Source organism: Hypanus sabinus, unplaced genomic scaffold (assembly GCF_030144855.1).
Source record: "Hypanus sabinus isolate sHypSab1 unplaced genomic scaffold, sHypSab1.hap1 scaffold_2441, whole genome shotgun sequence".
Taxonomy (NCBI): Eukaryota; Metazoa; Chordata; class Chondrichthyes; order Myliobatiformes; family Dasyatidae; genus Hypanus; species Hypanus sabinus.
Genome location: NW_026780562.1, coordinates 1 through 14,322, shown reverse-complemented (window position 1 = coordinate 14,322; position 14,322 = coordinate 1). Strand labels below are relative to the sequence as shown.

General features: G+C 47.2%; 1 protein-coding gene across 2 annotated transcripts in view; it reads left to right on the top strand.

The window, feature by feature from the left end:
* LOC132387966 (gastrula zinc finger protein XlCGF26.1-like) overlaps window positions 1-14,316 on the top strand; it is a 28,725-nt gene extending 14,409 nt beyond the window's left edge. The window contains exons 1-3 of one of the 2 annotated variants that reach the window (XR_009510104.1): window positions 1,249-3,765; window positions 3,852-4,020; window positions 13,637-14,316. The gene's annotated coding sequence lies outside the window, so the exon portion shown is untranslated. Of the gene's footprint in view, window positions 1-1,248; window positions 3,766-3,851; window positions 4,021-13,636 lie in introns of those variants that run through there. The other variant, XR_009510103.1, reaches the window with a different exon arrangement.
* Window positions 14,317-14,322: the final 6 nt, after the last annotated feature.

Genomic DNA, 14,322 nt, shown 5'->3' with positions numbered 1-14,322 from the left:
GGTCCATCTCCCTCCACAGATGCTGTCCGACCCACTGAGTTCCTCCGGCAGTTTGCTCTTTGGTCTGTATAACCCGTGTTAATATGGGGAGCGGGATTTTACACCATATTGCAGGGTTAGGGTTAATGGATTTTTCGGTGAGACGACAACATTAATCAGGGGTTTCATCACTGAATCCAGGGTTGTGGGATGTAAAGTCCCCTGTTATGTGTCCGGCTGTGCCGTGTTGTTGGTGGAGTGGGCAGCGTGGTGTTTGTCTCGATTCGGGTCACAACACCAGAATTGCCAGCGGGATCCACACACAGTGTATTAGTCAACAGAAAACCTCTCGTCCCTGCAGTCTTTGTCTCCTGGTAAACTCAACACCCTGACAGTGTGGACCATAGATACCCCTTCCTCTCAGAGTCAGGGAATCACTCAGACAGCTGATCGCTGAGAGGAATTATATTTATTGGTCATTAAAGTTCGCCCAGATTCGTTTGGACGGATTTGATGTGGAGTTCGGGGTGTCACAGTGACAGGGCCGGACGGCCGAACTCTTTCCGTTGTCCAAACATCCTTCCAGGTGAGGCGACACTTCACCTTTGAATCTTCCGGGGTCGCCCGTTGTGTCCGCTGCTCCCGATGCGGCCGCCTCTACACTGTTGACACCGGCTCCTCTGCAGTTGTGTCGGGAAGGAACGTTTTTAACGGGTGTCGATATTTTTCTTCCCTTTTGTGCGGGCGGGAGGGGTGGGTTTTGGGGGTTGATGATCGGCATGCCGTCCTTTTGATGCGGGGGGTGGGGAGGGAGTTTCATTTTTTTTTTCTCTGAACGACTAACGTTTTCTTTGTTTCGTGGTTCTCGGAAAAGGAAAAAAACTCAGTGTTATTTATGAATTCCTGCTTTGATAATAAATTAATCTTTCAACCATCCACTCCGAGCGGGACTTCCCGGTGTCCAGACATTTCAATTCCGATTCCCATTCCCGTTCCGACGTGTCATCCCATCCCTTGCCAAGATGAGGCCACCCTCAGGGTGCGGGATCAGCAACTTGTATTCCGTCTGGGTGCCCCCACCCACCCTGATGGCATGAATATCGATTTCCCCTTCCGGTGAACAAATTTACCTCATACCCCTCCCTCCCACTCCCTCTCATCCCCTCTGTCTTTGTACGTCCTCTCACCTGCTTATCACTTCACTCTGGGTCCACTGCTCCATCCCTTTCTCAATATATTGAAGTGTACCTGCGAGTGTCGATACTCAAAATATCCTCACACGTCTGGTGTTACATGGTTCGACCTTCATACATCCTGTTTAGTGTTTAAATATATAAAAAGTTAAAGAAGCTAGAATCTTTACATAAATTATTATCGCAACTAAACGAATAGAAAATATTGTATTTTGGAAGTGACAAATGTTAATGGGAGGAGAGCAACCATTTAGGAGGTTTGGAAATGCATTTCATCTCGTTCATTGTCTCACTAAGTTACTCTTTTTCCTATCAACACAAAGAGAAAAAGAGCCTCTTTTCAATCAACTACAGTTGGTGGAGCGAGGCCAAGGAGTTAATCAGCTACTAATGATATGAAATGACGTAAAACTAGCTTGTAGCCTAGAATTTTTTTTCCATTTGGCTTCCAAAACAAAACTAAATTTATCCAGGTGTAGAAGAGGATTTTGGATGATTAGCTTGTGTATTTTTCTTTCATTATTTTCGACTCTTAAACATGGGTTTCGATGTTCATTCCGTGCTTAATATAGCTCCTTCCTGGAATCCAATGGTATCCATTGGAAAGAGCGGAAAAATGCTTGCATTTGTGTACAGGTATTTCCCAACTTCATTGGACAACGGGACGAGCGAGAAGGAATTTCACAAATACCTAAATAATAAACAGTCACAGCTCCAGGATTTCACCAAAAACAATCAAATATCCTAATGTTATTAGTGGTATTTCTCCCCACCAGCCAACACCCCCGCTTCTGTAAAATTCGCTCTATTTAATATGCGGGGTTGTTAAATTCCGCGCTTGTTTATATTGACTTTTTTACAGAGGTGTCAGAGCGGCGCTGCTGTGAGCTCTGGTAGCACTGCACCCCTGAGTGTATGAGATAGTACAGTGTTAAATGCAAAACCCTGAGCAGTGTCGATGGTCAGAGGGATCTTAGACTCCAAGTTCATCGCTCCCTGAAAGAGACTGCACAGATTGATCGGGTCGATAAGAAGGCAAATGGCATGGTTGTCTTTATTAGTTGAAGCACTGAGTTCAAAAGTCATGAAGTTGTGTTGCAGCTTTGTAAAACTTGTTAGCTCACATCTGGAGTGTTTCATACTGTTCTGGTCGCCCCTATTCTCGGAAGGATGTCCGGGCTTTGGAGAGGGCGCAGAAGAGGTTTACCAGGATACTCCCTGGATTAGAGGGCATGAGCTAATTCAAGAGGCTGTGTTGTTTTCTCCAGGCTGGGGTGAGACTGGATGGACGTTTACAAGATTACGAGAGGAATAGGTAGAGTGGACAGAGGGTATGTTTTTTCCTGGGGGTTTGAAATGTCTGACACATTTAAGGTGAGAGGAGATGTGAGGGGCAAGTTTGTTTATTTCCACAGAGTGCTAGGAAGCTGTAAACTATGCCTGGGATGTTAGACCCCACCAGTCACGTGATCCCATTTGCCCCTCCCATTTAACCATAGATGTAACAATCTCTTTGTGCATGTTCTCAATCTCCAGGTGGGTGGTCACGCATCCTCCATGTTGTGTTGGGGAAATCTGATGTTGGCCACTGAGTCCCGTTAACTTCCCCCCAACTGGCCTCGTTTCCTGAGGCTCCTCACATTTGACCTGGAGCTTTATGGATGTTGTGTCTTCTCCCGGACTGGGGTGGGTGAGAAAGGAGAACGTCCCAGGTTGTGGGGATCTTTGATTTCACTGCCTGCTTTACCGAGAGACTGGGAAGTCTCGGGGTGAGAATGTTTCCTGTGATGTGCTGATCTGGACACAAGGACACACATGCAACCTCTGCCAAGGCTCGAACTGGCAACCTTCAGATCTCTAGATGAACGCCTTAACCACTTGGCCACGCGCCAACACATGTGATAGTAGAACACAAAAGAAAGCACAATGTTTCCCTTTAAATTATCCTGGTACCAATTTGTTTGTTATTCCTGGAAATGTGTTCAGTACAGTTGTTGCTAACAAGGTGTACATAAGTAATCTCAGGAATGATCGGCTTTATGTATGAGGAGCATTTGATGGTTCTGGACCTGTGCTCAATGGAGTTCAGAGGGATGGTGGGGGTGGTGGAGGGATGTATGGTTAAGTAAACTACTGAATGCTGAAAAGCCTGGATACAGTGGACATGGAGTGGATGTTTCCATTAGACAGCGAGTCTGTGATCTGACAGCACTGTCTCAGAGTAAAGATGCTTCTCTTTAAAACTGAGATGAGAAAAAATAAATTGGCCTTAAGGTGTCTGATCTGTGGAATTTGTTGCCACAGAGGTTGGTTGAGGCTCCAATTTGGATATATTTGTGACAGATTAATATATTCATGATTGCTGAGTAGCTTCAGGGTTACAGGAGGAAGACAGGGATATGGTGTTGGAATGAAAATCAGCCGTGGTTGAATGATGGGCAGACCAGATGTATCGAATCACCTAATTCTGTCTTATGTCTTACCATGACTGAATGATGGCTCCTTCTTATCCCATATCGTTCTGTGAGATGTGAGGGACAATAAAAGATTGTTCACTGAGATCGTTAAATCTGCCTTCAGTGTTTAAATTTCAGTGAGTTTTGTTCTTAGTAACATTAAGCAGAAAACTTTAGTTCTCCTTTTCATTATTAATGTGCTTCATTGTCTCTCTGGTTAAAGTTAGACCTGTGGTGAGAGATTTATTGGAAGAAAAACACCAACTGGAGGCAAACCACGACTGAAGATGAGGGAACAGCAACAAGTGTACCAGCCCGAGGACTGAGAGCACCGACTGGAGAGAAACCAATCTGACTCGGAGATTCCAGTGATTCAGTCAGGAGAATGTTTGGTGAGTCTCGTTTACTCAAACACTGGTCCTTTAGATATTACATACCTGTACAAAGGAAGGTAGGTAATAGTGGGGAGTGAGACTGAATGTGCCCAGAAGAACCAGTTATGCCTCTGTCAGACCCAGTTGCAATCACTCCAGGTCTGGTAATGTGCTTCCAGCAGGCCAGCCCTTTGAAACCACTCCCATTCCCTCACAGTGGTCACTCAGTTCAAGGTCTTGCATCCTCTGATGTAGCTTTTGGTCAGTTCTGAGTGGGGAGAGGGAAAGAGAGGGGAGTGTTTATACTGACTGTCTTTCAAAAACAGTATTTGTTTGAACTTGCTGCAGACTCTCTACCCATACCCAGTACTTTCTCAACCAAATTATTGACATAGATTACAAGTAGCATTGGGTGTAACCCCAGGGAACGTCACTAGGCATGGAACTCGAGTCCAAGAAACTGCCTCTCACCATCACCCTCTGCCTCCTACCACCCAGCCATTCCCAGACTCTGGGGCTCTGTAACAAACTCAATGTTGACAGGAAGATTAGTCAGTGATTAAGATGATGAGAGAATTGTGGCCTCCTGAAAGGACATGCGAGCTGAGCTGTCTGATTCATTGGACCAGATCCACCCTCGTTGACAACGTAATTTACCCCTTGCCCATCCACCCACGTCATATCACCCACAGTACCCCAACCACTCTCTGTCCCGCCAGTGGCCCCACACCCTTCTGACCATTCATCCCACACCGACACATAGACAGGCCCCCTTCACCCACGTCCACCCTCCCAGCTTGGGGAACCACAACAAACTGATCCCGCGATCCCGACACAGTGCAAAACTAAAACCAGGGATGCAAGACTGGAGAGCCCGGAGCCTCCCGCTGTCTGGCTCGGTCCCACCCCTTTCCCACAGCAACCAGCCCTCGATTTACACAACCCGAGATTAACCCCTTCCTCACCGCCACCTGAACAGGGGAAACACCCGCATCAGCTGGGGTTGAGCTGCAGTTGGTCCCCATATGAGTTAAAACTCCCCGCTGTCGGTTATGGAGACCAGAATCGTACACGGTAAAACCATATAACAATTACAGCACGGAAAACGGCCATCTCGGCATTCCTAGTGCGTGCCGAACACTTGCTCTCACCTAGTCCCACTGACCTGCACTCAGCCCATAACCCTCCATTCCTTTCCTGTCCATATACCTATACAATTTTTTTTTTAAATGAAAAAATCGAACCTGCCTCTACCACTTCCACTGGAGGCACGTTCCACACAGTTATCACTCTCTGAGTAAAGAAGTTACCCCTCATGTTACCCCTAACCTTTTGCCCCTTAACTCTCAACTCATGTCCTCTTGTTTGAATCTCCCCTACACTCAATGGAAAAAGCCTATCCACATCAACTCTATCAATCCCCGCATAATTTTAAATACCTCTATCAAGTCCCCCCTCAACCTTCTATGCTCCAAAGAATAAAGACCTAACTTGTTCAACCTTCCTCTGTAACTTAGGTGCTGAAACCCAGGTAACATTCTAGTAAATCTCTGTTCTCTGTTGACATCTTACGTATAATTTGGTGACCAGAACTGTATATAATGCTCCAAATCTGGCCTCACCAATGCCTTGTACAATTTTAACATTACATCCCAACTCCTATACTCAATGCTCTGATTTATAAAGGTCAGCATACCAAAAGCTTTCTTCACCACCACATGAGCTTCCTCCTTCAGGGAAATATGCACCATTATTCCTAGATTTCCTCACACTGTCTACAAGCTTTCTCTATTTGTGAACTAACCTCTTCTCTCCTAGACTCTTCAATTTGATTCCCACCACCCAACCATTCTAGTTTAAAGTCTCCCCAGTAGCCTTCACAGATCTCCCCACCAGGATATTGGTCCCCCTAGGTTTCAAGTGCAATCCGTCCTTTTTGTACAGGTCACTCCTGCCCCAAAAGAGGTCCCAATGATCCAGAATCTTGAATCCCTGCCCCCTGCTCCAACGCCTCAGCCACGCATTTATCCTCCACCTCATTCCATTACTACTTCACTGCCGTGTGGCACAGGCAGTAATCCCGAGATTACTACCTTTGCAGACCTTCTTCTCAACTCCCTTCCAAGATCCCTATATTCTCCTTTCAGGACCTCTTCCCTTTTCCTACCTATGTCATTGGTACCTATATGTACCACGACCTATGGCTCCTCACCCTCCCACTTCAGGATATCATGGACGTGATCAGAAACATCCCGGACCCTGGCACCAGGGAGGCAAACTACCATCCGGGTCTCCTGACTGCTTACACAGAATCGCCTATCTGACCCCCCTAACTATTGAGTCCCCTATTGCTACTGCCTTCCTCTTCCTTTCCCTACCCTTCTGAGTTACAGGTCCGGACTCTGTGCCAGAGGCACAGCCCCTGTTGCTTCCCCCAGGTAGGCTGTTCACCCCCCCCCCCCCCCCCCAACAGTACTCAAACAGGAGTATTTATTGTCAAGGGGTACAGCCACTGGGGTACTCTCTAGTACCCGACTCTTCTCCTTCCCCATCCTAACCGTGACCCACCTGTTTGCCTCCCGTGGCCCCGGTGTGACCACCTGCCTCTAACTCCTCTCTATCAACTCATCACTCTCCCTGACCAGACGAAGGTCATCGAGCTGCAGCTCCAGTTCCCTGACACAGACCCTTAGGAACTGCAGCTTGGCGCAGATGTGAATGCCCGGGAGGCTAGGAGACTCCGGGACCTCCCACATCCGACACCGAGAACGGCAAGCTGCCCTCACACTCATAATTCCCAGCATGGAACCGTAATCCCATGGTGGATTTGTTCGGTGAGTTGTGAACATACGTGATTAATGACTCTGCAACTGGGGACTGGATAAATAGTTAATCTAACAATTCTAATCAGACACACAGTCTCCTTGCCTTTCTCCCTCACCCCTAGCTACTTACCCCACTTCCCTCACCACACCCTCCTCACAGTCTTCCTCATTGGGGCCCTCTACTCCAGCCCTCCCTTCTTGCTCCCTCTCTCCCACACTCTCAACTCTCCCTCACCCCTTCCTTATCATCGCCCCTCTCAATCATCCTTGCTTCCTCACCGCCTCTCTCCCTCCTGCTTCTCTCTTCCCTATCCCTCTCAGTTGCACTTTTACTTGACCAGTCTTCCACTTTCTTTCACCTTTCCTCGCGCTTTCCTTTTTTGCCACTCTCTCTACCCCTCTAGTAATAAATCGTACTCCTCTCTCTTGTTTCTCTTCATCTCCTCACTCTCTCATGCCTCTTTTCGTTTCTCTCTCACTCTCTCCCCTTCTCCCCTTCTATCCCCTCTGTTTCTCTTCCATTCTCTCTCCCATCCCACAATCCCTGTCCCTACCCCTATCACCCACCAACTCGATCTCAGTCACCCTCTGTCTTCCCCTCTCCATCTCCTCCTCTCTCATGCACCTCAATCAAACTCGTCTCTCTCACTCAGTCGCCTCCACCACTCTGTAACCTCCTCCATTTCCAGCTCTCTCCCTCTCTGTCTCTCTCCCTACATCCCACCCTCCCCCCTCTCTCAAACACTCTCCCTGCTGGCTCCCGTATCCCATAGTGTCTTCCCCTCTTTCTCACCCTCCAAATCTACCACTCACCCCACGCATTCTCCCTCTTCGCTCCTTGTCAGTCCCACTCCTCCTCCTCCCCCTCTCCCCCGTCACACCCCGCGCTCTCCACCCCAGTATGCAAACGCCTGGGCACCACTGGTCAAACTTCCTGTTACTATGAATAGTTCAGTGAGTAGAAGGTGAACTGGTCTCCAAAAGTCATAAAATTAAAGATAAAACATTCAACATTTTAAGCAAGATTAGTGTATTATTAAAAACACAAAAATGCTGGTAGAATTCAGCAGGCCAGACAGCAACTATGGGAGGAGGTAGTGACGACGTTTTGGGCTGAAATCCTTCTTCAGCAGTTTAGTGTATTATTTCTGTTTTGTACAATTTTAGAGTGGGGAAAAAAAGGAAAGGAGCATCATGGAAAAGTTTGGGCACCCCAAGAGATTTGAGCTCTCAGTTAAATTTTACCAAGGTCTCAGACCTGAATTAGCTTGTTAGGACAATGGCTTGTTCACAGTCATCGTTAGGACAGGCCAAGTTATGCAGATCACAAACCCAGACTCCTCAAACCTTGTCCCAACAATCAGCAGCCATGGGCTCCTCTAAGCAGCCGCCCAGCACTCTGAAAGTTAAAATAATTGATGCCCACAAAGCAGGAGATATGAGAAGATAGCAAAGCGTTTTCGGGTAGCCGTTTCCTCAGTTTGTAATGTAATTTAAGAAATGGCAGTTAACAGGAACGGTGGAGGTCAAGTTGATTTCTGGAAGACCAAGAAAACTTTCCGAAAGAACTACTCGTAGGATTGCTGGAAAGGCAAATCAAAACCCCTGTTTGACTGTAAAAAGACCTTCAGGAAGATTTAGCAGACTCTGGAGTGGTGGTGCATTGTTCTACTGTGCAGTGACACCTGCACAAACATGACCTTCATGGAGAGTCATCAGAAGAAAACCTTTCTTGCGTCCTCACCACAAAATTCAGCATCAGAGGTTTTTCTGACATTGAGGGAGAGGTTGTTTTCTTGACACTAGACAGATGTTGTTCAGACCTCAGACAGAGTCAGCATCAAATGCTTGAGCTTGGTGCGATGGATGTGTTGAGCTGTGGAAATCACGATGCAAGAAGCATCGTAGGAAAGCCAGATGAACCCAGGGAATGGAATTGTGATATCGTAGGCATTACTGGGAATTGGTTGCACCCAACAGTCTGACGGATCTAGAGGAACAAATTTTTAGAGAGTTCACAGACTATACCAAGAAACAATAGTTGATATAGTAAGTGATTTTAACTTTCCATATATTGACTGGGACTCCCATACTGTAAAAGGACTAGATGGGGTAGAGTTTGTCAAATGAGCCTTAATCAGTACGTAACACATCCGGTGTAGAAGTGTGCAATAAGCTTTGGGAAACGATCTAGGGCTGGTGACAGAAATTAGTGAATGGCAACACTTTGTGTATAGTGATCATAATGCCATGAGATTCCAAGTAAGTACGGAAAAACAGAGGTCTGGACCTCTCGAGATTCTAAATTGGAGAAAGATCAATTTTCATGGTATTTGCAAGGATTTGACAAGTGTGGACTGGGACAGGCTGTTTTCTGGCAAAGGAGTACTTGGTAAGTGGGGGTTCTTCAGAAGTGAAATTTTGAGGGTGTAGAGTTTGTATGTGCCTACCATAATAAAACTTGAAAGGTAACTGGTGCAGGGAACCTTTGTTTTTAAGAGATATCGAGGCCATGGATATTTTGTTCCTCTAAATTCCTCAGGCTGTTGGATGTTACCAAGACACATTAATGACTACAATATCATATTTCCACACCCTGAGCTCATCTGACTTTCTGTAGTTGTCTTCTGTTGGTTTCTAAAAGCTTCCCAATGTTTTTTGCTGTATTATTTGCCCTCTCTTTGGCTTTTATGTTGGCTTTGGCTTCTCATTTCAGCCACAGTTGTGTCCTCCTGCCTTTCCAATGCTCAACTTCTTTGGGATGTGTCTATCACTCAGCTCCCGAGTTGCTCACAGAAACTCCAGCCATTGCTGCTCCATCGTCATTCCTACCAGACTCCCCTTCCAGTCAGGTTTGGCCAGCTTCTCTGTCACAGAAACATGGAGAAGGTCAGAACAGAAACATGCCCACTCTGGACGATCAGAATGGTAATCTGTACGGGAGACAAAATAGATGGGGGAGGTTTTAAATAGTAGTTTTGCATCCGTATTTGCTCAGGAGATGGACACAGAGTCGATAGAGGTGACACAAAGCAGCAACAACTTCAGAGACCCTGGACAGATTACAGAGGTGGAGGTTTTTGCTGCCTTAAGACAAATTAGCGTGGATTAATTCCCTGGGCTTGACAAGTTCCCTGGGACCCTGCGGATGACAAGAGCAGAAATTGTCAGGGTTGAAGCAGAGATATTGAAATAATCCTTAGTGACAGGTGAGGTACTGGAGGATTGGAGGACAGACAATGTTGTTCCACTGTTCGAGAGGGGCTCTAAGTAAAAACGAGAAAATGTTATGTTAGTGAACTTGACATCAGTTGTGGGAAAGTTATTAGAACATATGGGCAGGAACCCGATATATAAGTATTTGGATCGATGTGGACTGATTAAGGATAGACAGCATGGTAGATCATGTCTGACCAGTCTTATAGAGTCTCTCGAGGAAGTTATCAGGAAAGTGGATGAAGACAAGGCAGTGGATGTTGTCTACATGGATGTTAGCAAGGCACTTGACAAAATCTCATATGGGAGGTTGGTCAAGAATGTTCAGTCATTCAGCATTCAAGATTAGACAGGAAATCGGATGAGACAATGTCTTTGGGAGAAGCCAGAGTGTGGTAGCAGATGGTTGCCTCTCTGACTGGAGGCCTGTTACTAGTGGTTGCCACGGGGATCAGTGCTGGGTCTGTTGTTGTTTGTCATCTATATCAGTAATCTGGATGATAGTGTGGTTAACTGGATCAGCAGATTTGTGGATGACACCAAGACTGGTGCTGTAGTGGACAGCGAGGAAGACTATCAAGGCTTGCAGTGCGATCTGGACCCCCTGGGAAAATGGTTTGAGAAATGGAAAATAGGTGTTCCACTTTGGTCTGACCTACCAAGGGAGGTCTTTCACAGTGACTGATCGGGCACGGAGGAGTGTTGTGGAAGAAAGGGACCTGGGAATACAAGTCCTTAATTCACTGAAAGTGGTCTCACAGTCAGATAGAGACGGAAGGAAAGATTTTAGCCCACTGGCCTTCATGAACCAAATATTGACAGTATATAGATGTTATGTTGACTTGTAGAAGACATTGGTGAGGCTTAATTTAGAGTATTGTGTGTAGTTTTGGTCACCTGCCTACAGGAAAGCTGTAAAAGAGGTTCAGAGATTTTAGAGAAAATTCACAATAAAGTTGCCATGTCTGGAGGACTTGGGTTATAAGGAAAGATTGAACAGGTCAGAACTTTATTCCTTCGAATGTAGCAGATTGAGGGGAGATTTGATTGTGATAGAGAGGAATAGATAGTGGAAATGCAAGCTGGCTTTCTCCACTGAGATTGGGTGGGACTACAACCAGAGGCCAGGGGTTAAGGGTGAAAGGTGAAATGTTAAGGAGAACATGAGGGGAAACTTCTTCGTACAGACGGTCATCCGGGTGTGGAATGAGCAGCCATCAGGAGTGGTGCATGCCAGCTCGATTTCAACATTTAAGAGGTTTGTGTAGGTACCTGGATGGTAGAGGTGTGGGAGTGGGCAGTTTAAATAGTTCAGCACAAACTAGATGGCCCAAAGGACCTGTTTCTGTGTTCAACACGAGTGAATCTGCAGATGCTGGAAATAAATAAAAAAACACAAAATGCTGGCAAAACTCAGCAGGTCAGACAGCATCTATGGGAGGAGGTAATAATGACATTTCGGGCCGAAAACCCATCAGGAGTGGAGTAACATGGAATGGTCGATGGGGGATAAGAAGTGGGGGGAGGGTTAAAGTAGAGAGCTGGGAAGTGATAGGCTGGAGGGAAATGGGCTGGGGGAAGGTGGAGAATTATGGGAAATAAAAGAGAAAGAAAGGTAGGTCTGGGGGGAGAGATTATAGGGAGGGGGGACAAAGAGAGAGAAAGAGAACCAGACTAAAATAATCGACAGGGATGGGGGTAAGGGTGGGTGGCAGGGGTATCAACGGATGTCTGTGAGTTGGATGTTCATGCCGGCAGGAAGGAGGCTACCTAGGCGGGAGATAAGGTATTGCTCCATCGACCTGTGTCTCCATCTTGATGGCAGAGGAGGACAAGGACAGACATGTCGGAGTGGGAGTGGTCTGTGGAATTGAAGTGTGTGGCCACAGGGAGATCCCGCCACTGCTGGAGGACTGAGCGCCAGTGTTTGGCGAAATGGTCTTCCAGTCTGCGGTGAGTCTCCCCAATGTATAAATGTCCACATCGGGAGCACCGGATACAGTATATCACCCCGGTTGACTCGCAGGTGAAGTGGTGCCTCACCTGAAAGGACTGCCTGGGGCCTAGGACTTCATTAACTTCGCCTCCAACTTTCACCTCAAATTCACCTGGTCTATTTCCAACACATCCCTCCCCTTTCTAGATCTTTCTGTCTCCATCTCTGGAGACACCCAATCCACTGACATCTACTACAAACCTACTAACTCCCACAACTACCTAGACTATTCCTCCTCCCACCCTGTCTCCTGCAAAAATGCTATTTCTTTCACTCAATTCCTCCGCCGCATCTGCTCTCTGCATGAGGCCTTTCATTCTTGGGCAAAAGAGATGTCTTCCTTTTTTAAAGAAAGTGGCTTCCGTTCGTCCACTATCAACTCTGCCCTCCATCGTTCCTCCCATATTTCACGCACCTCTGCCCTCGCCCATCCCCCGCCAGCCCACCAGGGATAGAGTCCCCCCTGGTCCTCACCTATCACCCTACCAGCGTACAGATCCAACGCATAATCCTCCGTAACTTCCGCCACCTCCTACCTCCTACGTGATCCCACCACCAACCACATCTTCCTCTCCCCCCCCTCGGCTTTCAGCAGGGAACACTCCCTACGCGACTCCCTTGTCCATTCATTCCCCCCCAACCCTCCCCACCGACCTCCCTCCGGGCACTCTTCCCTGCAAATGGAAGAAGTGCTACACATGCCCCCAAACTTCTTCCCTCACCACTATCTCAGGCCCCAGACAGTCCTTTCAGGTGAGGCATCACTTCAGCTGAAAGTCAACTGGGGTGATATACTGTATCCGGTGCTCCCGATGTGGCCATTTATTCATTGGGGAGACCCGCCGCAGACTGGAAGACCATTTCGCCGAACACCGGCCATCGGTCCTCCAGCAGTGGCGGGATCTCCCTGTGGCCACACACTTCAATTCCACAGACCACTCCCACTCCGACATGTCTGTCCTTGGCCTCCTCTGCCATCAAGATGGAGACACAGGTGGATGGAGCCATACCTTATCTCCCGCCTAGGTAGCCTCCTTCCTGCCGGCCTACCCTTACCCCCATCCCTATCGATTATTTTAGTCTGTTTCTGTGTTGTACATTTCTAGAAGAACCTGAAATATTACAACAATTCACTCTGAGCCCTTTTAACAACTGTGCGAACCAACCATTCACCTCAGCAGGAATTTTTATATGGCGTTAAAACTGTGGCACTTTAAGTTAATAACACAAAAGAAAATCCCAGCTGCACATCAAGAAAAACTATTTGTGTGAGAGTGTTTAAGTTACTGTGGGGCCAGGCACCCATGCAGCTCAGTGGGAGCAGGGAATAATACCAATGGAGAGAGTCAGACTGAGCCAAGGCACAAATTTGAGACGGCAGAAATGCCCCATTCTTATAGAGACAGGAAGAGCATCAGGGAATTGATGCTCATTCCAGATACCAGCACTCTGCCCAGTCAGAAGATGATTTCTCTCTCCAGCTTGGGATGTACCTCACTGTAACAGTGTGATACCAGATCAAACCTTGGCAACTCAAGTAATCTCAACTGAAATGTTGTCCTAAACCCACTGATGGATTTTGAAAATCTTTTTACAGGTTAAAAATGAGAAGGAATTTGTCTCCAGGAATCTCAAACTTGGCATGCCCGTTTTGCTGTTTCTGTCTAGATATTTAAGAAGTGGAGCAAGGGATTCAATCGACCATCCTTCCTACTCAGACTGTGGGGAGGGATTCACTCGGTCATTTGACCAACTTGCATGCCCGTCATTTTACACAGGAGAAAGGCCGTTCACCTGCTCAGACAGTGGGAATGGATTCACTTGGTTATCACAATTGAATGTACATCAGCAAGCTCACACTGGGCAAGGCCAATCACCTGTTCTGTGTGTGAGAAGGGATTCAGTCGGTCATCCCACCTGTGGACACACCAGTCAGTTCACACCGGGCAGGAGCTGGTCATCTGCTGAATTTGTGGGGAAAGGTTCACTCGGTCATCTGATCTAATGGCTCACCAGCGAGTTCACACGAGGGTGCGGCCGTTCACCTGCTCAGTCTGTGAGAAGAGATTCACTCACTCTTCCACCTTGTGGAAACACCAGCGAGTTCACACTGGGGAGAAGCCGTACATCTGCTCAATCTGTGGGAAGAGATTCACTGAGTCATCCACCCTACTGGTACATCAGCGAGTTCACACTGGGGAGAAGCCATTCACCTGCTCAGTCTGTGGGAAGAGATTCACTCAGTTAACCCACCTACAGAGTCATCAGCGAGTTCACACTGGG